Raw genomic sequence first — 23,896 nt, 5'->3', positions numbered from 1 at the left:
TGCTCCTTTTTTTGTTCCCTGCAAAAATCCCATCCTGTCTGATTGACAATACTTTGCTAAAAAAGAAATCCTGTTTCCTTACCTGAATGAAAAGCTCCTTTCTAGCTCTCTCCTTATCTTTTTTTAAATATAATTTACAACCTTGTAGTCTTTTAGCTGACTAACTAAACCCCAAAATTTCAATATATAAACCTCTCTCAAAACTCTAATTTCAAGACAAAAATTTCTAATTCTTAGAGACTGGTCTGTCAGCTTTGACCTAAATAAACTCTCTTGTGACTATAGGAGAAGCTCTTGAATTCTTTCAAACTATGAACCTTGACTCTCGCATACTTCAGCTGTGTGACCCAAGGCAAGTTACTTACCAATTTACCTCAGTTTCCTTCTCTGTAAATGAGCTAGAGAAGGAAATGGCAAACTACTCCAGTATCTTTGCCAAGAAAATTCCAAAAGGGATCATGAAGTATTGGACAAGACAGAACAGCAAGCATAGAACATTCAGCCCCACTTCCTGAGTAGCACAAACCTTTTTCTGATGCCTAATGTTTTGTCTCTTTAACTCCTCCCTGCCTAATATTTGCTAATTAAATGTTACTCAACATATATCTATAATAGTGGTTTAGAAGAGTCAATATAGACTTGGACAATATTGGTACATCAACTTGGAGGGGAAGGTGGCAATGAGGGAGTGATATGAGAACTGGTAGCATTAAAGTAACAGCAGTAGCAAGAACAACAATAAGAATGATGCAGTAGGTTGAGCTGGGCAATGATTAATCCCTCTGATAACCCTTCTGATTTAGTATTAACCACTTGACCTGATTTACCACTCCATCAGTCAGCCAAGCATTTGTCATGCACCTATGTTTTATGTCAAGGCAGTGTGCGAAGCACTGGGGATGCAAAAAAGAAGGAAAAGAAAAATTTCTGATCTCGAGGAGCTTATAGTCTAATAACTATAACTGGTTTTCTGCTCGTGTTAGTCTCTTAGATATTAGCACTGTAAAAACCCTCAAAAGAATAAAACAGAAACATCTGATAGTGACCCTGGTCTTTCAGTTTAACTTGTTGAGTTCATGATCTAATTCTCCTCCTCCTCACTAGGCAGAGACAATATGATTGTTTTTCTGGTATTTTTAAATTTTACAAAGTGCCTCATTTGAAGCTGGCAAGAATCAGATCTAGATAACTGCTGGTATTCATTCTGTTTAGTTGTTTAGTTCAGGGCTTAGGAATGAGAGCGGGGTGGGGGAGAGGAAATTCCAAGCTACCTTAATAGTTATTCACATGACCAAGTGGATGGGAGTTCTTAGGAAATAGACAGTTCTTTTTAGTTCTCAGAGTTAGTAACCTTTTAATTCTCACCCCTTACATAAGATGGTATTGGCTTTTCAAAAAATAATAATATTTTGTGTTTATGGCAGCCATTTTTGTAGTGGCAAGAAACTGGAAACTGAGTGGATGCTCATCAATTGGAAAATGGCTGAATAAGTAAATAAGTAATAAGTAAATGAATGCTATGGAATATTATTGTTCTATAAGAAATGACCAGCAGGATGATTTCAGAAAGGCCTGGAGAGATTTACATGAACTGATGCTGAGTGAAATGAGCAGAACCAGGAGATCATTATACACAGAAACAACAAGACTATACAATGATCAATTCTGAAGGACATGACTCTTTTCAACGATGAAATGATTCAGGTCAATTCCAATGGTCTCCTGACAAAGAGAGGCATCTACACCCAGAGAGAGAACTGTGGGAACTGAGTGTGAATCACAACATAACATTTTCACTCTTTTTGTTGCTGTTTGCTTGCATTTTGTTTTCTTTCTCATTTTTTCCAATCTGATCTGATTTTTCTTGTGCAACATGATATTTGTAGAAATATGTGTAGAAAAATTGCACGTGTTTAACATATATTGGATCACTTGCTGTCTAGGGGAGGAGGTGGGAGGAAAGGAGGGGGAAAATTGGAACACAAGGTTTTGCAAGGGTGAATACTGAAAATTATCCATGCATATGTTTTGAAAATAAAAAGCTTTAATTAAAAAAAGTGTTTTATTTTTTTTCCAAATACATGTAAAGTTAGTTTTCAGCATTCACCTTTGCAAAATCTTGTGGTCCAAATTTTTCTTCTCCCCTTCCATCAAGATAGCAAGCAATCTGATATAGGTTAAACGTGTGTAATTCTTCTAAACATATTTCCATATGCATCATGCTGTGCAAGAAAACTTCTATCTACCTCTACAGTCTTAGCTATCTACTATTCTACTAGCAAGAAGATAACTTCTTGCTAAAGAATATAGGGATTCGGGGCTTAATCCAATGAGAATTCAGTTCTAAGTCCCCTTTCACTGGTGAGCCCCATCTCCTTATTTGAACTTTTTGTATTTCAAAGAACTCTGATTTTTATGTTAAGAAGGATGACTTTACACAAAGCTGAGAGACACTGATATGGCATACTGTTTGTTCTTGCTCTTAATATAGAATCAATAAGCAAAGAAACAATATATAATAATGAATACATAATACATAATGAAATACTCTAGCATCTTTCAAGGAGCTATGTACCTGATATTCTCATAAGAAGAGGATTGATTCGACCCCAAGAATTCTGGGAAATTTATAACTTGTGTTCATTTAGTTCCTCACAGCTGCACGTCTACAAGTGGGGAAAGGTATGCATATTTAGACTTCCAACAGGACTAGTCACCAGAAGTAGAGGAAAAATCTCTGAAGGAACTCCCAGGAGTTAGAATAGATCTGAGGTCTTTGCAGATTCATATACTTAACTCAGTCTAAGGCAGAGACCTTGATTCTGATTGTGTTATCTATTAGGGAGCTCAAAATTCCTCTAGCTCTAGCTAACTAGTTAGTTAGCTAGGCAAAGCATTTATTAAGCACTTTCTTTGTTTCAAACACTGGAAATAAAAATAAAAGTATGCTAGATATCCTGTCCTGGAAGAGGTTATATTCTAATGTCTAAAGACAATACATAAAAAAGATTTGGAAGGGGAGTGGTAGTAAACTAGGAATTGCTTATGGAGACCTAGAACCAAGCATGACAAGCTCAAAGCTGGACAAGCCAAGCCCCTCATGGTTCTAGGTTTGGAATCCAATTTTCTGATGAGTTGGTAATGGAAATGATGGTTCAAGTGAAGCCAGCATGGCTGAAGGTTTCTGGTAAATGTTGTAGAGGGTTGGAACTGAGCAAGATTAACTCAGAGTGAGCAATAGCCTTGGGATAATTCTAGGAGGTAGCCCAACTTGGGGCAGGGTGAGTGAGCTCAATGGCCATTTCTGGTAAGAAATCTGCCACCACCACTGGCTTACTTTTCCACTTCAGTTAATGATAGACTCAGAAATTAGTTTCCTTACTTCCTGTGAGTGGGGGTCAAAGCCCCACTACTTATAAGAATAGAAATCTGAACAAGAAGAATGCTATGTCCATAAAAAGCACAACCAATCAGGCTGACACAGAAACCCTTCTCCAATGCTCCAGCCTGCCTCCTGCTTAGATTCCCTGGGGACCTATTTTTTCTAGTAATTATAGACTTATTTCCTTCAAGGCCCCTGGCTCTGGGCAGTCATAGCTGTTCATACTTTTTCTATAAACCCTAGCTTTAGATGAAGAGTTCCCTATATATTATTGTGTTTGGGGAGCTGGATGATTTGTTCAGCATGTAAGTGGCAAGAGCTTCCTAATTCATTGGGTTTATCATCATGGTCACAGTTACCTTGTCTGTCTCAATTCTCTTGTGGTATGTATATTGCCAGATTTTCATCTTCATTGTGTATCTCTTACAGATATTAGAGATGAAAACAATGATGCTCTAAAAACGAACATTGCCAATTAACATGCAGTCATCAATTTCAATCCTTCTTGTACATGAAAGACCACCAGGACTTACCCTCTGCCCTACAACTGGACCCTAAGGACCATTAGGTTTTATCATCTGCTCTGCTCATGTGCTATTCAGACTAATGGGACTTGCCATCTGCTCTGTAATCAAACTTTCCTTTAAGTATTGTCTCTCCCAATTAGAATATGAGTTCTTCAAGAGTAAGTTTTGAAAGAAAAAATTAAACACTCTTCATTTTGGGCACTAATTTCCCAAAGTAAATTTATCACTTAAGTAATTTTAATTCTGAGTATCTTTGCTTAGAAGAAAAAATGAAATGGACATAGTTTTCCCATGCTTTTGTAAATCTCTTTACCCAAGATATTTTCTAGTTATTATTTATAAGATTCACTAACAGAGACAATCTCCATAATTAAGATTAAGCAAGGGGACAAAATATAAACAATGGTTCTGGTTCATCAGACAGAATAATAGTTGAATTTTAGACATGAGAGAATCATTTTCCTAAAACAACTCAATCCTTGTTTAACTCCTCCCTTTAAGAATTCTTCTTTTAACTTGATCAAAGAAGAACTCAAGAAATACTGCTATTAATTGAATTAACTAAAGACTTATTTTAGTCTGATTATTATCTTATGCTGTTCAAAGTATGGGGAAAAGAGAGAATTATTCAAGGGGTGTACTAGTAAATGATCAATACTTAGTTCACTAGAAAGAAAGAAAAAAGTCTGTATGACAGCTTTTAAGTTGTCTGTATAATTAGCATTTCATCTATCAGTTTCTTAATACTAAATCAATTAAACAATAAATCAAGTCATTTGTGGCATTTGTCTACTTCTGAGGTATAAATACTCACACTGAAAATTTAACAATCAAACTTCTGTGAGCAGGTTTGAGTTCACTCTAGCACCACTGGAACTACTCTAAAATAGATTCACCAAGGACCTCCTTCCCTTGTCTAGTCAGCACCCTAATTCTATCTTCAAAGAGAATAGCATTTCTCCTTGAACTCTGGCTTCGTTTCCCTTTAGAAATAAATTATGCCTTTGAAAAGAGTACAGCAAGGATTTCTAAGACATTGATTAAGTACTGACAACATATTTGTTTTGTGGAACCAAGGAATTCAAACTAAAGTACCATACTAATTTTATTATATGTAGAACTAAGAGGGAACAAGCAGGAGAGAAGTTTCTATAAAAATCTTGGCACATAATGATTGTTGTCCTTCATCTTTGGAGAGAACTAAAATGATATCACCCAGTTATAGTAAATGTACAGTGTGTCTGACTCTGACTGATCAGACTAATAGAAGCCTACTGTAGGTGAGGGACAAATAGTCCATTTGCACATTTGGAGTGGAGATGTCACTTTTCCTTTGAATTACTATAATTCTGCTTTGCTCGCAGAGCCTAGTATCTTTTTTGATACTGGCACACCATGCTAGGCAGTCCTGTGTCATTGTCTCCCATGTTTCATAAATACTTCCAGAGTTCTTCAAAGAAACCTTGGGAGTGTCTTTGTATCACTTCTGACCTCCTTGTGGGCATTTGTCTTGCTTGAGTTCTCTGTAAAATAGTTGTTTAGAAAAATGTTATATAGGGACACTGATACATTGTTGGTGGAATTGTGAACACATCCAACCATTCTGGAGAGTGATTTGGAACTCGCTTAAAAAGTTATCAAACTGTGCATACCCCTTGATCCAGCAGTGTTTCTACTGGGCTTATACCCCAAAGAGATACTAAAGAAGGGAAAGGGACCTGTATGTGCCAAAATGTTTGTGGCAAACTGTTTGTAGTGGCTAGAAACTGGAAAATGAATGGATGCCCATCAATTGGAGAATGGCTGGGTAAATTGTGGTATATGAATGTTATGGAATATTACTGTTCTGTAAGAAATGACCAGCAGGATGAATACAGAGAGGACTGGCGAGACTTACATGACCTGATACTGAGTGAAACCAGCAGAACCAGGAGATCATTATATATCTCAACAACAATACTGTTTGAGGATGTATTCTGATGGAAGTGGATCTCTTCGATAAAGAGAGCTAATTCAGTTTCAATTGATCAAAGATGGGCAGAAGTAGCTACACCCAAAGAAAGAACATTGAGAAATGAACGTAAACTGCTTGCATTTTTGTTTTTCTTCCCGGGTTATTTATACCTTCTGAATCCAATTCTCCCTGTGCAACAAGAGAACTGTTCAGTTCTGCAAACATATATTGTATCTAGGATATACTGTAACCCATTTAACATGTATAGGACTGCTTGCCATCTGGGGGAGGGGGTGGAGGGAGGGGAAAAATCGAAACAGAAGTGAGTGCAAGGGATAATGTTGTAAAAAATTATCCTGACATGGGTTCTGTCAATAAAAAGTTATTAAAAAAAAAAAGAAAGAAAAGAAAAATGTTATGTCTAGCATTCAAACATTGACCATTGAAGTTGCTCTCTGCAATAGGGTTGGAAAGCGTGTCAGTTTAGCTTTATGTGGACATTCCTGGAAAGTCTGTTGCTAAGATAAGTGAACTTATCCACAACATTCAAAATTTCTTCATTTGCTATAATCAGTGGCCCCCCAAATGGATGGTGGAGAACTGGAGAACTTCTCTTTTCTTGATGTGGGCCAAAATTAGCATAGGTAATTGTTAGAGTTCAAATGTTGGAGTTTGTTCTTCTCAGAGCACAGCCGGTTTAGAGGCTTGGAGCCCTTCGGATGTCTCCAAATCCAAAGGTTCTGTCCTTCAGCCTCTGACTCTGCTTTCTTCTGCCTCCAACTAAGACAGAGATGGAAGGTCTCTCTTATCTCCTTCTGGGGAGCCCAGCCACCAACTTGCCGCGGAGAGAGGGCTTCTGGCGTAGCTCCACTGAAATCCATCAAAGTGTTCTCTGCAATAGAGTCGTTCCTTTCGAGTCCAGCGCGATCAGCCAGCCAAGAGGAAAAGATGTGTATTCTGGAATGGCTGTCTCGCCTTATATGTGAACCTTCTGAAAGAATGGGATTATGGGTTTTCTCCCATAGTGCTCTCTGGCCCAAAGAGCTTTAAGGTGTGGACTCTCTTGAAGTTAGAAAGTGTACTTTGTGAAGCTAGCATACTTATGGACTCCAATGAGTAAAGGTGGGAACACAAGCCTTGTCTTGATTAGTTCTATTTAGTACCTTGTTTCAGGTTCTGGCCAAAACAACTTCTTGTAAGATTAGATCAACTCTAATTACTTAGCAGTTAGTAAGGATTCCAACAGGTAATAGATTCCTACTTGGCTACCTCTCAGCCTCAGAAGCTGCACTGAGTGCACAATCATCAACAAATAAAAAGTCGCAACCAACTCTCTCCCTCCACTTTAGTCTTGACTTGTAGCTTTTTAAAAGTTAAATAATTTACTCTCAGTATGGTAGCTGACCTTGATGCCATTTTTATCCTTATTAAAAAGCATATGACATACTGGAAACCTCATTCACATAGTAAGTGCTTAAAAAAATATGAATCTATTCCATTCTATTCCATGAAGAATGGGGCTGCCAGGTAGTAGCTACCAGGCCTGGAGTTAGAAAGATCAAATTCTCCCACTTTACTTCCTGGATTCCTTGGCTTCCTTCAAATCTCAAGTAAAATTCTATTTTCTGAAAGATGGCTTTGCCATTCTGCCTTAATGATAGTAGTGCCTTTCCCTTTCTGAGATTATTTCTAATTTATCCTACATATCCTATATTATATATACATATACTGTATTATATATATATAATCCTATATATTATTTCCAATTTATCCTATATATACTATATTATTTATACATATATTATATATATATATATATATAATCCTATATATTATTTCCAATTTATCCTATATACACTATATTATTTATATATATATAATATACAATACACTATATATATATAAAATCCTATATATTATTTCCAATTTATCATATATATCTTTGTATCCCCTAATAGGTTATGAGCTCCTTGAGGGCAGGAACTTGTGTTTGTGTGTTTATGTGTGTGTGTGTATGTCACCAACACTTAGCACAATGCTTGTACCCTAACAGGCTTGATGACTTGGTACAAAGCAGTGATAGCAATCTCAAATAGTAATGAATCTTCCCAGGCCATATATCAACTCAGAAAATCACAAATTAATATCATTTATGCTTTGTTGTATTTATATCCATGTTGTTCAATATTATTCAATTATATTTCGGTCTGGTTTGATTGCACTCAGCAGCATGGGGCCCTCAAGTATGTTTGGTACCTCTGATGTGAAAGTACGGTTGACAGAGAGCAAAAGAAATCTGCCCTGGAATCCTAACTGATGCTTCCTCATTGTGTGGTGTGATCATGGGCATGTTACTTAGCTTTTCTGACTTTGTTTTATCATCTGTAAAAAGGTGATCATATCTCTAGTACCTACTTCATAAGGTTATTGTGAGGCACAAATGAAAAAGAAATGTATTTATGTCCAGCTCTTTCCAAACCTTCAAGCTCTATGTAAATGTCAGCTGTTATTATTATTTGCAAGCCATATTTCTACATGCCAGGATCCTAACCCCCTTGGCTCATACAACACAGCTCAGTATGATGAAGCTTGGGGGGCTTGCGCTTCAGGTGGGGGCTAGAATTGTTTTCATTGCTCCATAAATCTTGCAGTCAGAGGGAACAAAATTGCCTTTCTCTCTCTAGTGATGGCTAAAAGAACAACCAGCCTTTGGCTACCCCGTGATGTATTTTGTGATAATTGAATACTGGGAGCCTCAGAAGGAGCTACGTGCTTTTTATTTTTCCAGATTTCCTTTGCTATGTTTGCCTTTGGTCCTCAGCTCACCCAAATACATTTCCTGATCATTCTGGCTTCATCTTCCCCATCCTCACCCCTCCCATCCCTCACCCCAACACCCACAGATATTAACGGCTACCTCATGAGATATAATTTGTAAACCACAGAGAATTTGAAAGTTATGCTTAAAGAAAAGAGTCAGCATTCCCTGAGAAAAGGACCAAATGGCCAAGCAAGGGAAAGTTTGTGTATCAGTTTAAAAAGAATGAATTTTATGAAAGGAAATGTTAGTTTGATAGAACTCATTTTTTGTAAACCCATGTTGGCTTTCATTCTCAAGTGTACACAAACACTTATTTTAGGACTTTGACAGGGAAAAGAAAATTAAACTTATCTATCAGTAATTTCTAAAATTATTATTGATTGATTTTGAAAGCAGGATGTTTGTCTATTTTCAGTCTTTTGGAACTTCTGTTCTTCATGCATTTCTAAAAGTTATTGAAATAGGATTTGATATCATATTTGTAAACTCTTAATTCATTTCAGCTGCTCACTTTAAAAAGGACATTGATGAGTAAGAATGTGTTGAGAAGCAGACTATAAGCATGGGGAAGGGTTTGAAAGCCATATTATTTAAGAACAGTTGAGGGACAGTTAGGTGGCACAGTGGATAGAGCATTGATCTTGGAGTCAAAAGGTCTGAATTCAATTCTGACTTCAGATACTTATTGACCTTGGACAAGTCATTTAACCCAAACTGACTCCAAAAGGAAAACAAAAAGCAGTTGAGAGAAGATATCATCACTTTTTTCCCTAAAAATATTTAAAAGGCTGTTTTGTGGAAGAGATTAAATTTACTATTTTGTGTGCCAGAGAGTAGATATAGGATCAATGAGTGGAATTATAACAAAGTAGCAAGCATTTAATGGTTTTTATAATAATAATATGTTTAATATAACATATAATTACATAATGTAACACATAATGTTTTAAATAATAATATTTTTCATCCATTCATTCATTGGAGAATGGTATTAGGAAGTAAGTCACCCTCAAATCACTACATTTAAAGCTCATCAATGCCTTAACATCATCTAAGACAGAGAAAATCATAAAGATTAAGACTTGAAAGGGACTTAAGCAAGTAAGTAAACTGAGTCTTATAGAGGTGAAATTGTTTCTACAAGCTCATTGAGATCATAGAATCATAAATTGAAATCTGAAAGGAATCTCAGAGATAATTTAGTTCAAACCCCTCATTTTACAGGTAAGGAAACTGAGCCCCAGAGAGGCTGAGTTGTTCAATAAGTAGTAAGCAGCCAAAATCCTCTCTTTATACTCCACTCCCTCTCATTTCCCAAGTCCTACAAGTGTAAGGCTCATTCCACTCAATTTTAACCTAGTCTACTTAAGACCCTGTGCTATGCCTAACATACAAAAACATATGACATAATCCTTATCTTCAAGGTGTTTGTAGTCTAACACGTGAGATAAGATATGGATACAAATAGCTATGATATAAGGCAGAATAAAGCAAGTTCTATAGAAGGAATGTTGGCAAACCACTTTATAAGTACATATAGATGTATATAGTTCTATATTTTAGATATATAGATAGATGATATAGATATATATATCTACATATATGCATATATAGATTTCTCTCTATATCTAACTATCATCTATCAACTATTTGTCTATAGATATCTATCTATCTACATATATTATATTAATTCAAATGCAGCTTGGTGGCACTGGATGGAAAAGTGGACTTGAAGGCAGGGACATTTGTGCTTAAATCTTCCCTTTATCACTTAATAGTTTTAAGATCCTGGGCAAGTCATTCAAGTACTTTTCAGTCTCAGATTCCTCATTGTAAAATGGGAATAATAATAGTACCTATATTACTGGGTTGTTGTAAGGATCAAATAAAATAATATATAAAACACTTGGATTGGTCCTCCAATTGTTTGGAATAATCTGCATACTATATATTTTTCATCCATTTAATTTTCCTGAATAGATGGTTAGAATGATCTCTTATGAGCAATCATGGTTCTTATGCGAGACTGCAGTATTTTGGGACTTGATCCAACAAGCACAATATTATCTATATATGAGGGTACCAAGAGAAATTAATCCCCAATAGAATTGCTCTTTCATTTATGTCTGCACAGGACGTCTTCCATAACAGTGGCAAACACTTTTGTTGAGCATATGTCTCCCAATTTTATGCCTGGTTGACCTGTGTTTGAGCAGATGGTTGTTGAGAAAAAGTTACATCTTAGGTTTCATTCATCAAGAAATCTTGAATGAACTTAATAGAGTAAAGCCTCAAAGAATATGCCAGCAGGCTGTGTTTTGCTTTATGAATCAAATGACTTTTCTTATTATTCTTTTTTGTAATTAACAACCAATAAACACAGTGGGATCTTGTATTTTCTGCACCTTTCAGTCAATAGTGTGACTAAAAAGAAGTGATTTGCTAAAGAAAATCATTAACAAAATTTCCTTCTTTCTCATATTTCCAATAACTGTAATAACTGTCACTTCTGTAGTACTTTAAAGCTTAAAAATATTTTACATGTTCTATCTAAATTAAGTTGTAAAACAATCCTGTGATGTTGATACAAGAGGCCTTGTTGTTGAGTCATTTTAGTCATGTCCAATGGACATTCATGATCCCATTTTTTTTGTTTTGTTTTGGTTTGGTTTGGTTTTGGCAGAGACATTGAAATGGTTTGCAATTTTCTTCTCTAGCTCATTTAAAACATGAGGAAACTGAAGCAAATGGGATTGAATGACTTGTCCAGGATAATATAGCTAGTAAGTGTCTGAAGCTGGATTTAAACTCAGTAAAATGAATCTTCCTGATTCCAAGTCCACTACTCTCTCCATTGTGCCACCTACCTGCCCTACAGCAAACATTTTCACCTCTATTTTATAGATGAGGAAACTGATCCTGAGAAGAATTAATTCATGCCCAAGGTCAAACTGCTAGTAAATGACAAAGGCAGGATTTGGGAAGGAGGGTGGGAAGGGACAGGAAATGTCAATAATCAAAGCAAGTCTTTATCTTCTCTCCCCTCCTCCCCCCCAATTAAAAAATAATCTGAATATTTGCTTGAAAAAAGCTTGGTTGAAGTTGTTGTAATTGTGTTCTGTGTCTTTCATTGTTATACTTTTTTCCAATTTGTTGTTATTCTTAACTTTCATTCCACTTAGTTCAATTCCTGCAATAGTAACTGATTATTTTCTGTCTAAGATAATTTCATTTGGGGTGTGTGTGTGTGTGTGTGTGTGAGAGAGATTTTCCGTGCTTCTCAAATCTAGCACATTCAAATTCTCTTCTGGAAGAAAATATGAATGATATATATTTATATCATATATATCATATATCATAAATATCATATATTTATGAGTCTTCAGAAAGTTATTTAAATCTTTGGCCTCTTCTTAAGACTAAACCATATTTTCTAGTTTGTTTTTTTTTCCTTTTGGCCATCCTCTTCTGTGCTCAACTATATTGTAGCTTATTTCTCTAATCTTACAGATTATTTTCCCCTTGAAGTAAAATTTGACAAAATGCTCATATCCATTTTAATTCCAATGTTGATAGCAAATGCTTCTCTAAATGAATGATTCTATAGTAAACCAGTGTCTGTGCTTAGAAATGGGAGATGGAAAGAAAGTCAATATGTAGAATTTAAATATTTAAGTAAGATTTATTGAAGCATAAAGCTTGCTGAGGCTTTAATAAGACTGGAAGTGATGAGGTCTAGATATGGGGTACCTAAATGAAATTAGGGTTTAATTGAGGTGTAGTGGCAGTTTTGGGGTACAGGGAGTCAAATAGAACTCCCCTGAAACCCCATTGGATTTGGCACAAGGATATGGAGTTAAATGAGGTCTAGTAATGGTGCGAATCCCCTGCAAAGGAATTTACAGGCCCGAAAAGCTAGATTGATAAAAGAGTTTATTATGGGGCTTGGAAGTAAGGTTAAAGTCTAGTTAAGGAAATAGGTGAAGGTAGAGATAAGAAGGGCACTGGAAACAAGATTCCAATGGACAGAGATCCCTGGCATGCCAGGCGTAAGGCTGGCATGTTTGGAACCTCTGCAAAGACAGGATTTCAGCTTAACTCTTTTATAATGAGAGATTCAGCTAAAGGGGCCCATGGATGAATTCTCAAGTTGGTTCCTGGCTAGATTATAGTGGGGGCTTGAGCTTTCTTGTTGGGGGTTGGAAAACCTGAGCAGATTATTAGAATGGGGTCTGGGACAGCCCAAGCTGGCTCAGATCCAATGGGAGCTGGGGGAGCCCAGTTGGCTCAGATCCAGGTTGGGGCTAGGACAGGCCCGGATCTTCTACTGTGATTCAAAAAGATGCTTTTGACCAGGATTTGTGAATCAAAAGGTCCTAGCTTCCTGGATTGATAATGTATCAGCTAGGAAGGGTTGGGAATCAGAAAAAAAGAAATAAATCAATTCTTAAAAGGACCACAATCCACATCATTCCCCCCTCAAGCAGTTTAAACTTAAATTCATTTAAGAAAAAAAGACATGGGGTAGAGTCTCTTATTGAGGCAGAATTGAAGATTTTCTCCTCCAAGGATTTTCTGAGTTCAGGGGTCCCCTCTTCAGAAGCAGTCAAAGTTGTACAATTCTTAGTCTGTTTCCAGTATAATGCAGAAGAATGGAGAAGTTCTAATAATGGTCTAAAGACCAGCCAGTCTTCCCCTTTTATAAAGAAAAGGTTCCTTCTTTAACTTGTGTTAGTCAGTTTCCCTTATTGTGAGTAGGGATTGGTAGAGAAATAGGAAATGTGATATTATTTGTTCCCTCTGCTTCCAAATTCATACTTTGGGATCCTAGAGCACAATGATTAGTTAAATTCGATGAAGGTTGAGGGCAGGGTGGGGGGAGGAAGAATAATTTTATTCAACCCCATAGTTGATTTGGGGCTTGTTATTTCAAGATAAAGAAACTACTCTTCATAGCTTGGGCTGAGTTCTGCAAATATTCTTAAAGCCCAAAAGCTTTCTGGGTTTCAAGGGACCATTAGTTCCAAAAAGGCTTCTTAGTAAAACAAAGCACAAAAGTACCAGTAGGTTTATAAGTGGCTTGAAGTACTGACCTTAACTTTAACTGTCCTGAGTCTCCACAAATAAAATATACTGTAGGCACAACAAATTAGTTTTATTCTCTAAGGGCTTTTTGTCTAGAACTTCAAATATTGCACTAAATGTAACTATGAGTTTGTCTAGTACATAATTGCCAAAGACTAGAGTAATACCTAAAACATATCCTTTTAAAATAAAGTTTTTTATTTTAAAAATATATGCATTTTCAGCACTCACCCTTGCAAGACCTTGTGTTCCAAATTTTTTTCTTCCTCCATTCTCTCCACCCCCTCCCTTAGAAGGCAAGTAATCCAATATATGTAAAACACCTTATTTGCTCTCAAAGTCACCAATCTCAGAGTTTATTTTAAAAGTGTTTGGAAACTCATGTCACATTCTCCATATCATTTCTCTACCTCTTCATACTCTGAGCAAGTTTTGGTGTGAAAGTTGTGATTATCTTCATGGTCCTCCTTTTTTTTATGGTTATCATGAGAACTATCAAAATAACATGACTAAGTGTCTCATGAAATGATATTTCTTATTAGTTTTCAGAAAAAAAAGGAAGAAACTTAAGAACTATTGTTTTTTTTTAATCAATTTTATTTTATTTCCTAATTTACCATATAGGCTCTCAAAAGACACAACATAAAAGTTTTTAAAAATTAAATAAGAATGAAATGAGTGAGATGCAATTCATACAGTATAAAAACAAAGGGACTAGAAATCAGGAAGACTTATATATGAGTCCCTGGTATGTCATTTACTATGCCTAGACTTGGGCAAGTGACATCCTCTCTAAGAACCAGTTTTCCTTTCTGAAAAATTGGGAAAGAAAACAATATTTGTGATACCTACCTCCCAGGGCTGTTGCAATATTCAAAGAAATGAACAGATAAAAAAAGTATTTTTAAAAACTCTAAAATTCCACATGGAAAAATACACATACATATTACTCACACATATTATATGTAGTAATTGATGAGCCTCAAAGCCATTGGTGAGTTGGGAAGTCTATTCCAAACATGTAAAGACCTCTTTCAATAGAATGGGCAGATGAGAACAATTTATTCCAGTGGCCATGAAGGCAACTGAAACAGGCTTTGTGGAGCAGACATCAAGGACACCAAAGTCATCCACTGTATTTATCCCATGTCATGACTAATAATCAGCTTTTGTCTTGCCACTGAATTTGTATGATTCTTGGAAGAGAGAGTGAAACTGATGATTTTGTTCTGCTCTGCCTCACGTAAATACAACTCTGTTTTAAATCAAGATATTACCCCTGACATTAGTCCTGACATTAAAATGAAGAGAAACTACAAAAAACAACATATATGCATATGTAGAAAACAAATATTTGTTAATGTGTTACACACTAGCACATCTAATTTAAACTGTACAACATCTGTTTTAACCATCTCAAAGGACTGGAACAAATTGTTCTCATCTAGCCATTCCACTGGGGCATAGGAGAAACATTGTTTCCCAAAACAGAACTACCAGTTACACTGGAAGTAACCGTAGCATCATTCACACACTGCCTATCTCTCCCTCACACTTAGATTTAAAGCAAAAGGGACTTGACTAGGTATGGCAATGGAAAACATAGAAAAATGATGCTTTCGCAGAGAGATGTTATGCTCCATGTCAGGGCAAGGAGGACTTCAGGACAATGGTAACTACTCCTTGACTAAGTCTGTATGCTCAACCAACTAACCTGGGTCTGAATTTGAACTCATGTCTTCCCAATTCCACTCCTGTTTTATCCATTGAGCTGCTATGTGCCCCTAGTAGAGATTTGAAGGAAGCAAAAATCCCTGATTTCCTGATATAGAAGACTATGCTTCTATAGTCTTAAGTCCAAGGATCAATGTTCCATTAGGGTAGGCTAACCTGAGGTCTGTGAACTGTTCCCCCCATAATATTTTGATAAATGTGTTTTAATATAATTGATTACTTTTGTAATCCTTTGTATTTTCTTTTATACATTGTTCTGAGAGGAGGTTCATAGTCTTCACCAGACTGTTAAATGGATCCATGATACACAAAAAATAATTAAGAACTAGGATTTCAACTTTAGCATATGATGACCAGTTTTCCTAGAAGTATGAGGGTGCTATATGATCTCAAGGCTTTGCCTGACAGAGGAATGACCTAAATTATACATTTTTCTGGAACTCGTGGGTTACAGATCAATTCTATGTCTGTGGTACTTCCAAGATCGAGGAGAGTGGCAGGTTTATAGATAATTGTTTGATGTTTTATGATACATTATGTGCTTGCTACTACTTGCTATTTGTTAGCTTATTACTTCTTGAAAATGATGCAAATAATATTATAGTATGCTAATCTGTTTCTGTGTAGAGTTGATGTTATTATGTGAAAGCCACATGACTAGTGGTAATTGAAATATAGAAAGTAAACAAAAAAGAGCGGGGGCTGGATTGATCAATGGAGGTTCAGGCTTAAGTTCTAACTAGGAAGATGCATAAATTGATAAATCACTTTATAGAGTCAGTGCTCCCTGAGGATAGGTGAGGGATGAAAGGTTGGTTGTTGACTCAATGAGAATCATGGTATTTAAACAGCAGTTATACCCAGGTTGGAATAGGCAAACCACCAAGGTGAGAGAGGGAATTTTGTTATTTGACTTCAATTACATTTTCACTGCAATAAGGCAATCCTTCTATTTCTTAGTAATTTATTCTCTATCTCATAGATCACAGAAGATTTTCCAAACTTTCTTTTCTCTCCTTAATCCTTCATATATCCCATTCTCCCATCAATTTCACTTGAAAATAGCCCTTAAATTATTTTTAAAAACTGAGACCATTCACAGGGAACTCCTTGATCTCCCTTTTCTTCATCTCCAAACTTGACATCATCCTTCACATTTTCCTTCTTTCCTCTAATCTCTAACAGTGAGATAATCATTCTTCTTGTAAGGCCAATACCTTGGGACATATAAAACTTTTGAGAGAGTTAGTTTCTGGGTAATTAAAAATTTTATAATTATGACTAGTGATTAATTAGTAAAAGTATGGTCATTTGGCATTTGGTTATTTGGTATACCAAAAGATTCTGAAGGTTTCTTGACATTTATATATCCTTGGAAGAGTGGGTATTCCTGACAGGTGGCCATGAACTCTGATTGATTAACAATGAGAGAATGAATATTTAAGTGAGAGGTAGATCTATTCTAATGAGGGGTTGGGCAACATGACATGGATTTTGAAATGTTTAGTCCCCTACTCACCTCCAGCCTTGGGCAATCTTAACAAAGGATTTACCAGGTCCCCTCCCCCAACCAAGTTTTAGTAAAACACAATGAGTTTGAATTCACTGAGATTAAATTGCTTTGTAAGATTTTTCTAATTTGGTGAGGTAACAATTCCACCTAGATAAAATATTTTTTAAAAGTTTTTTTAGTTTCAAAACATATGCATAGTTTTCAACATTCATTCTTTTTTTTTTTTAAATAACTTTTTATTGATAGAACCCATGCCAGGGTAATTTTTTACAGCATTATCCCTTGCACTCACATCTGTTCCAATTTTTCCCCTCCCTCCTCTTCCCCCCTCCCCCCAGATGGCAAGTAGTCCTTTACACAACATTCACTCTTCCAAAACCTTGTGTTCCCATTTTTTTTCTCCCTCCTTTCTTCCAATCCCCTCCCCTAGGTGGCAAATAATCCAATATATGTTAAACATTTCCACAATTTTCATGCCACACAAGAAAAATCAGATCAAAAAGGAAAAACAAATGAGAAAGAAAACAAAATGCAAGCAAGCAACAACAAAAATACTACCCATGTTTCCCTGATAATAAGACACTGTCTTATTAATTTTTTGGACAGAAAAAACACCAGACGGCTTATTTTCAGGGGAGGGCTTATTTTAATGAACATTGACAGCAATTTTAATAAACAGGTAAATGTGAACAAAAAAAAAGTACCTTTATTAAATAATGATCATGTCATCTTCTTCAACAACATCGTCATAAGTGTCCATACCCTGAATTCCGTCCTGGATGTCTTGCGCCTCTATTTCCTTCAGAAGAAGTGGACCCAATCTGTCATGTCCAGCAATATAGCTCTCTTTAAATGAACATGTCTTGTCCAGGTAACCTGCTTGTAGTGCCTTGGCGACACAGCTGTCAGTAATTTTATCCCATGACTTCTTCACCCAAGTCACGATTTCTTGCAGACAGGGCTTCACAAAGTTTCCACGCTAATTTCTTTCCATTCTATTTTCAATGTAGTCATTGACTTCCATGAGTAAATGGTCCTTGAGGGTACCGTAATGTAGTGTGTAGCACAGGGGATCACCTTCACTACAGTAGCAATCTCAATAGGGGGAGGGCTTATTTTAGAGGAATCTTACACAGTAAGGGGAGGGCTTATTGGGGAAACACGGTATATTGTGATCCACACTCAGTCTCTAAGTCCTCTAGGTACAAATGGCTTTCTCCATCACAAGACCATTATAACTGGCTTGAATCAACTCGCTGTGGAAAAGAGCCACATCCATCAGAATTGATCATCATAAAATCTTGTTGCTGTATACAATGTTCTCTTGGTTCTATTCACTTTATTTAACATCTGTTTATGTGAATCTCTCTGGGTCTTTCTGAAAATCATTTTGCTGATCATTTTTTTATAGAGCACTAATATCCCATAACATACATGTATCATAACTTATTCAGCCATTATCCAAATGATGGACATCCACTCAGTTTCTAATTTCTTGCCGCTACAAAAAGGGCTGCTACAAACATTTTTGCACACATAGGTCCTATTCCCTTTTTAATGATCTTTTTGGGATACAGGGCCAATAGAGACATTGCTGGATCAAAAGATTTGCACAGTTTTGATAGCCCTTTGAGTATAATTCCACACTGCTCTCTAGAATGGTTGGGTCAGTTCACAACTCTATTTTTTTGTTTTTGTTTGACTGATTCTTGAAGTCTTATTGAGCCATTCACTTCCATTTGTTCAATGCTAATTTTTAGTGTATTATTTTCTTCAATTATCTTTTTTTAAAGCTCCTTTTGCAATTGCCCAATTATATTTTTTTGTTCATTGCATTCTTTTTTCCAATTTTTCCATTTATTCTTGTAATGATCTCATTTCATTTCCCCATTTTTCTTCTAACTCTCTTTTAAAATCCTTTATGCAATCTTTGAAGAAAGCCTTGTGAAACGGAGACATGAACAGTCTCTCTTTGGGACTTCATCTGGAGTTGCTTTGCCTTTTGGAACCTCAGGATTTGAGGTCTGTTCTTCTCTCTCTATAAAAGCTGTCTATGTTTGGAGTTCTTTTTTTTTTTTTATTCATTTTTTTTTTTTAAGGCTTGAGGTTTGTTCAGTGCAAAGGAGCCACAGTTGCTTTAATTTGCCCTGGGGCAGTTCTGCTGATTGATTTCCAGTGCTGGGTAATGGCAGCTAGGTCTGGCATTCTTCTAGGGTTCAGTGGTTTACAATTTGTCTTTTACAAAAGGCAAATCTGCCAAACCACCTGCTTGCAACCAGGACAGAGTGGCCTAAGAGGCTCACAGAAGATTCCAAGTGTGTGGAAGCTACAACTTTCTGACTCCCCACTCTAGTTTCTTGCCCCAATCTCCCTGTGGTCTGGGTTTGTCAGACTGTCCCCCTGCTCAATCGAAAAAGACCTGTTCTGAAGTTCTTCCAAGGAATCATCTTCTAAAAATGTGGTGTACTCCAAATATTTGTAGATTCTTTTACTTCAAAACCAATTTAGAGGCTTAATTTGCTGTTGGTTTGAGAGAAGGTTAGAGAGGCTCAAGAGAGATTGTGTCCAATCTCTGCCATCTTGGCTCCACCCTCCAGTTTACAACTCTGCCAACAACGTATTAGTGTCCTAGTTTTCCCATATACCCTGCAACATTCAGCATTATCTTTTCCTATCATCTTAGCCAATCTGAAAGGTGTGTAGTGGTACTTCAGAGTTGTCTTAATTTGCCTATCTATGATCAAGAGTGATTTAGAGCATTTTTTCATATGACAAGAAATAGTTTTAATTTCTTCATCTGAAAATTATCTATTCATATACTTTGACCATTTATTAATTGTAGAATGTCTTAACTTCTGATACATTTCAGTCAATTTTCTATATATTTTAGAAATGAGTCCTTTATCAGAATCCTTGAATGTAAGTTCCCCCTCCCTTCCTTACTGCTTTTCTTCTAATCTTATCTGCATTGGTTTTGTTTGTACAAAAGCTTTTTAACATGATATAATCAAATTTATCCATTTTGCATTCCATAATGTACTCTAGTTCTCTAGCCATAAATTCCTTCTTTCTCCACAAAACTGAGAGGTAGACCATCCTTTGTTCTTCAGATTTGCTTATACTATCACTCTTTATGTCTAAATCATGAACCTTATCTTGATATAGATTGTTAAGTGTGGGTCAATGCCTACTTTCTGCCATATTAATTTCTAATTTTTCTAGCAGTTTTTGTCAAGTAGTGAGTTCTTATCCCGGAAGCTAGAGTCTTTGAGTTTATCAAAACTAAATTACAACAGTCATTGATTGTTGTGTTTTGTGAACCTAATCTATTCCACTAATTGACAACACTATTTCATAGCCAGTACCAAATGGTTTTGATGACTATTGTTTTATAATATATTTTTTAGGTCTTGATGACTATTGTTTTATTTTTTATTTTTCTTTTTTCTTTTTAATATATAACTTATTATTGACAGAACCCATGCCAGGGTAATTTTTTTACATTATCCCTTGCACTTGCTTCTATTCCGATTTTCCCCCTCCCTCCCTCTACCCCCTCCCCTAGATGGCAAGCAGTCCTATATATGATGACTATTGTTTTATAGTATATTTTTCAGGTCTTGTACAGCTAGGTCACCTACATTTGCATTTTTTTATCATTAAATTGGTGGACACATTTTTGATCAAGGTCAGTAATTGTGTTGAGAGACTGGTGAAATGATGAAATAAGAAGGAAAAAAAAAAAGCAATCCTGGATTCTCCCCCCTCCCCAATTGGTTATTAATATGAGAGAAATAATGATTTTTTCACCTTCTAAATGTATACTTGAATCTATCTCCTTCTATCTTTTCCAGAAGATTGCATTTAAATTATATGTCCTGTTTCTTCTCTCCCTATTAATCCTTTTTTTTTTCTTTTGAGTCAATTGGGGTTAAGTGACTTGCTTAGGGTCACACAACTAGAAAGTATTAAGTGTCTGAGACCACATTTGAACTCAAGAACTTCTGACTGCAGAATCCTTACTCTGCACCACTGCACAATCTACCTGCCCCTTTACTAAAAAAATTCAGAAGAAAATAACTTTGCCACCATTGTTAGAGAATAGACTGGAGTGAGGAAAATTTTAAATCAGGGAAATCAGTTAGAAAGAATTTACAATAATGAAGATGAGTGGTAACGAGAGTCTCAACTAGGAGATAGTTGTGGGAGGAAAGAAAAGATTGTGAACAGAAAAAGAGTAAGATTTGATAATTGATTGGATATAGAAGATGAAGGCCTGTGCCACTTGGGAATAATTCCAAGCTAATGATCCTAGACTAGAACAAAGATAGTTACTTTAAGAGATATTAAGGAAGTCCTGCAGAAGAGTAGTTTTTTTCCTTCCCTTTTTACTTATGCTTCTCTTGAGTTCTATATTTAAAGATCAAACTATCTGTTCAATTCTGGTCTTTTCATTAAAGAATGATTGAGGGGCAGCTAGGTGGCGCAGTAGATAGAGCACCAGTCCTGAAGTCAGGAGGACCTGAGTTCAAATCTGGTCTCAGACACTTACTACTTCCCAGCTGTATGACCCTGGGCAAGTCACTTAATCCCAATTGCCTCAAGAAGAAAAAAAAAAAGAATGATTGAAAATCCCCTATTTCATTGAATATCCATCTTTTCCCCTGAAAGATAATGCTTAGTTTTGCTAGGTAGTTGATTCTTGGCTGTAGTCCCAGCTCTTTTGCCCCCCAGAATATCATATTTCAGGCCTTTCAGTCCTTTAAAGTGGAAGCTGATAAGTGCTAGGTCATCCTGACTTCGTGTCTTCAGGGTTTGCGGTGTGTTCTTCCCTATCTCCATAATAACTATCTATGGTGAGAGTTCTTTTTGCTTTTTTTGCTCATTTTTCAAGGTGGAGGTCTGCTTTTAGGGCACAGGGGAGATCGTCCTGAGATTCCTCTACAGAACAGTTTTACACTGCTCTGGGGCCAGTGGTGTTGCCGGCTTCCTTCCTGTGCTGGGTGGGCCTGGCCAAGTACTTCTTGTGATGCTAGGATTAGGCATTCACTATTTGCCTTATGTAGTTGCATTGAAGGTCTCACAGGTAGTCTGCTGATCCACTGGCTTCTGAACCAAGAGAGAGTAGCCAACAATGCTGTGTTTTGGCTAAGAGCTTCCCACTCTATTCCTTGTGTGAGGCCTCACTGGGTCGTGTACCCTCCTGCCCAATTGAGACAGACCTTTCCTAAAGTTCCTCCACAACATCCTCTACTGGAAATTGTTACACTCCAAATATTTGTGAGTCATGTCACTTCAAAATATTTCAGAGGCTTGATCTGTGGTGATTCTGAGGGAAGCCAGGAAGAACTCAGGCAAAGTCTATTCTCTGTCATCTTGGCTCTGCCCCCTGTTTGCAGGAGAGCAGTTTTTTTTGGGAAAAGATAAAGAGTTCTATTCTAGATATACTGAGTTTAAGAGATCCTCATTATATCCAATTTTAAATGACCAAAAGGTTGTTGGTGATATGGTTCTGAAATTCAGAAAAAAGACTGGGCCTGACCAAGAGATGTTGTCATTTCTGTAGTTTTATCTCTAGTCTATAATTTCAAATCTCATCAGACATCACTTTTTAAGTCAAATATTCATATTCCAAATCAATTTTTTTTCTTCTGAATTTCTTGACTTCAACATGCAGAATTCCTTAACTTGAATGTAGCAGCCAGGAAAACATAACCTGTGTTTCTTCCTCCCTCCCTCTCTTCCTTCCTTTCTTCCTTTCAGGGAAGAGAAGTCAAGGGAGGATAAAATTTTTAGAGAAAGGGTAGTCAACAATTTCAAAACCCATAGAGGTCAAGAAAGATGAGGAATGAGAAAAGATCATTGGGTTAAAAAGCTAAGCCATCATTGTAATAAGGCCAATACTTTTCATTGAAAAGTAGGGTCCAGACCTTACCCTGCAATAAGATCTACAAAGTCAAATTACAAGGGAATAGAAATGACTGGGTAGTTGGGAAGTACAGGCATCCAGTAAAGATGATAATCAGCCTGTGAAAGGTAAAGAAAGGAAAAAAAGAAAGAAATTTTCTTCCTTCTTTCCTTCCTTCCTTTCTTTTTTCCTTCCTTTCTTCTCTTTCCCTCCTTACTTCCTTTCTGTCTTCCTTCCTTCTTTCCTTCCTTCCTATCTTCCTTCCTTCCTTCCTTTTCTCCCTCCTTTCTTCTCTTCCTTCTTCTCTCTCTTTCCTCTTTATTTCTTTTTTCTTGACTCTCTTTTTTCCTTTTTTTGCCTCCTTCCTTTTCTTCTTCCTTCCTTTCTCCTTTTTTCCTTTTTTCTTTCTCCCCCTCTTTGTCTTTTTCTTTGTTTCTTTTTTTCCCTTCCTCGCCTCCCTACTTTCATTCTTCCTTCTTTTTCCCTTTCTCCCTTCTTTCCTTTTTAGTCCCTTTTACCTTACTTTCTATTTCTGAGCTTCAGAGATAAGACTCAAACTCATAACTTCTGAATCTAGTGATATTTTCATTATACTGTGCCCCTCAATTATTTAGTAGAAAGAGAGAATTGAAAGACTTGTTTTTGCCCTGATGCCTTCTAGCTAAAGGACTCACTAGCCTAAGTCAGTCTTTTTAAATCTTCTCTTATCTCAGCCCAAATTGTAAATTCCATGAGATCATTGTTTTTTTATGTACTCAGTGCCAGATACAGTGCCTTTTATATAGTAATCCACTAACAAATATAGTAGGTACTTGATACATTTTTATTAAATTTGAATTGAATTGAGCTAGATTGATTAAAGGGCCCAGAAAGGGGAGTTCCCTAAGGTGAGACAAAGTTCTGACCAACTTCACAGTTTTTCTAGGGAATAGACCTATTTGGTCTATTGGAGAAGTCAGTAGCATTCTGCTA

The sequence above is a fragment of the Antechinus flavipes genome, chromosome 4 (genome assembly GCF_016432865.1).
Source record: "Antechinus flavipes isolate AdamAnt ecotype Samford, QLD, Australia chromosome 4, AdamAnt_v2, whole genome shotgun sequence".
Classification (NCBI taxonomy): Eukaryota; Metazoa; Chordata; class Mammalia; order Dasyuromorphia; family Dasyuridae; genus Antechinus; species Antechinus flavipes.
Note: the sequence above shows the minus strand (reverse complement) of the source record.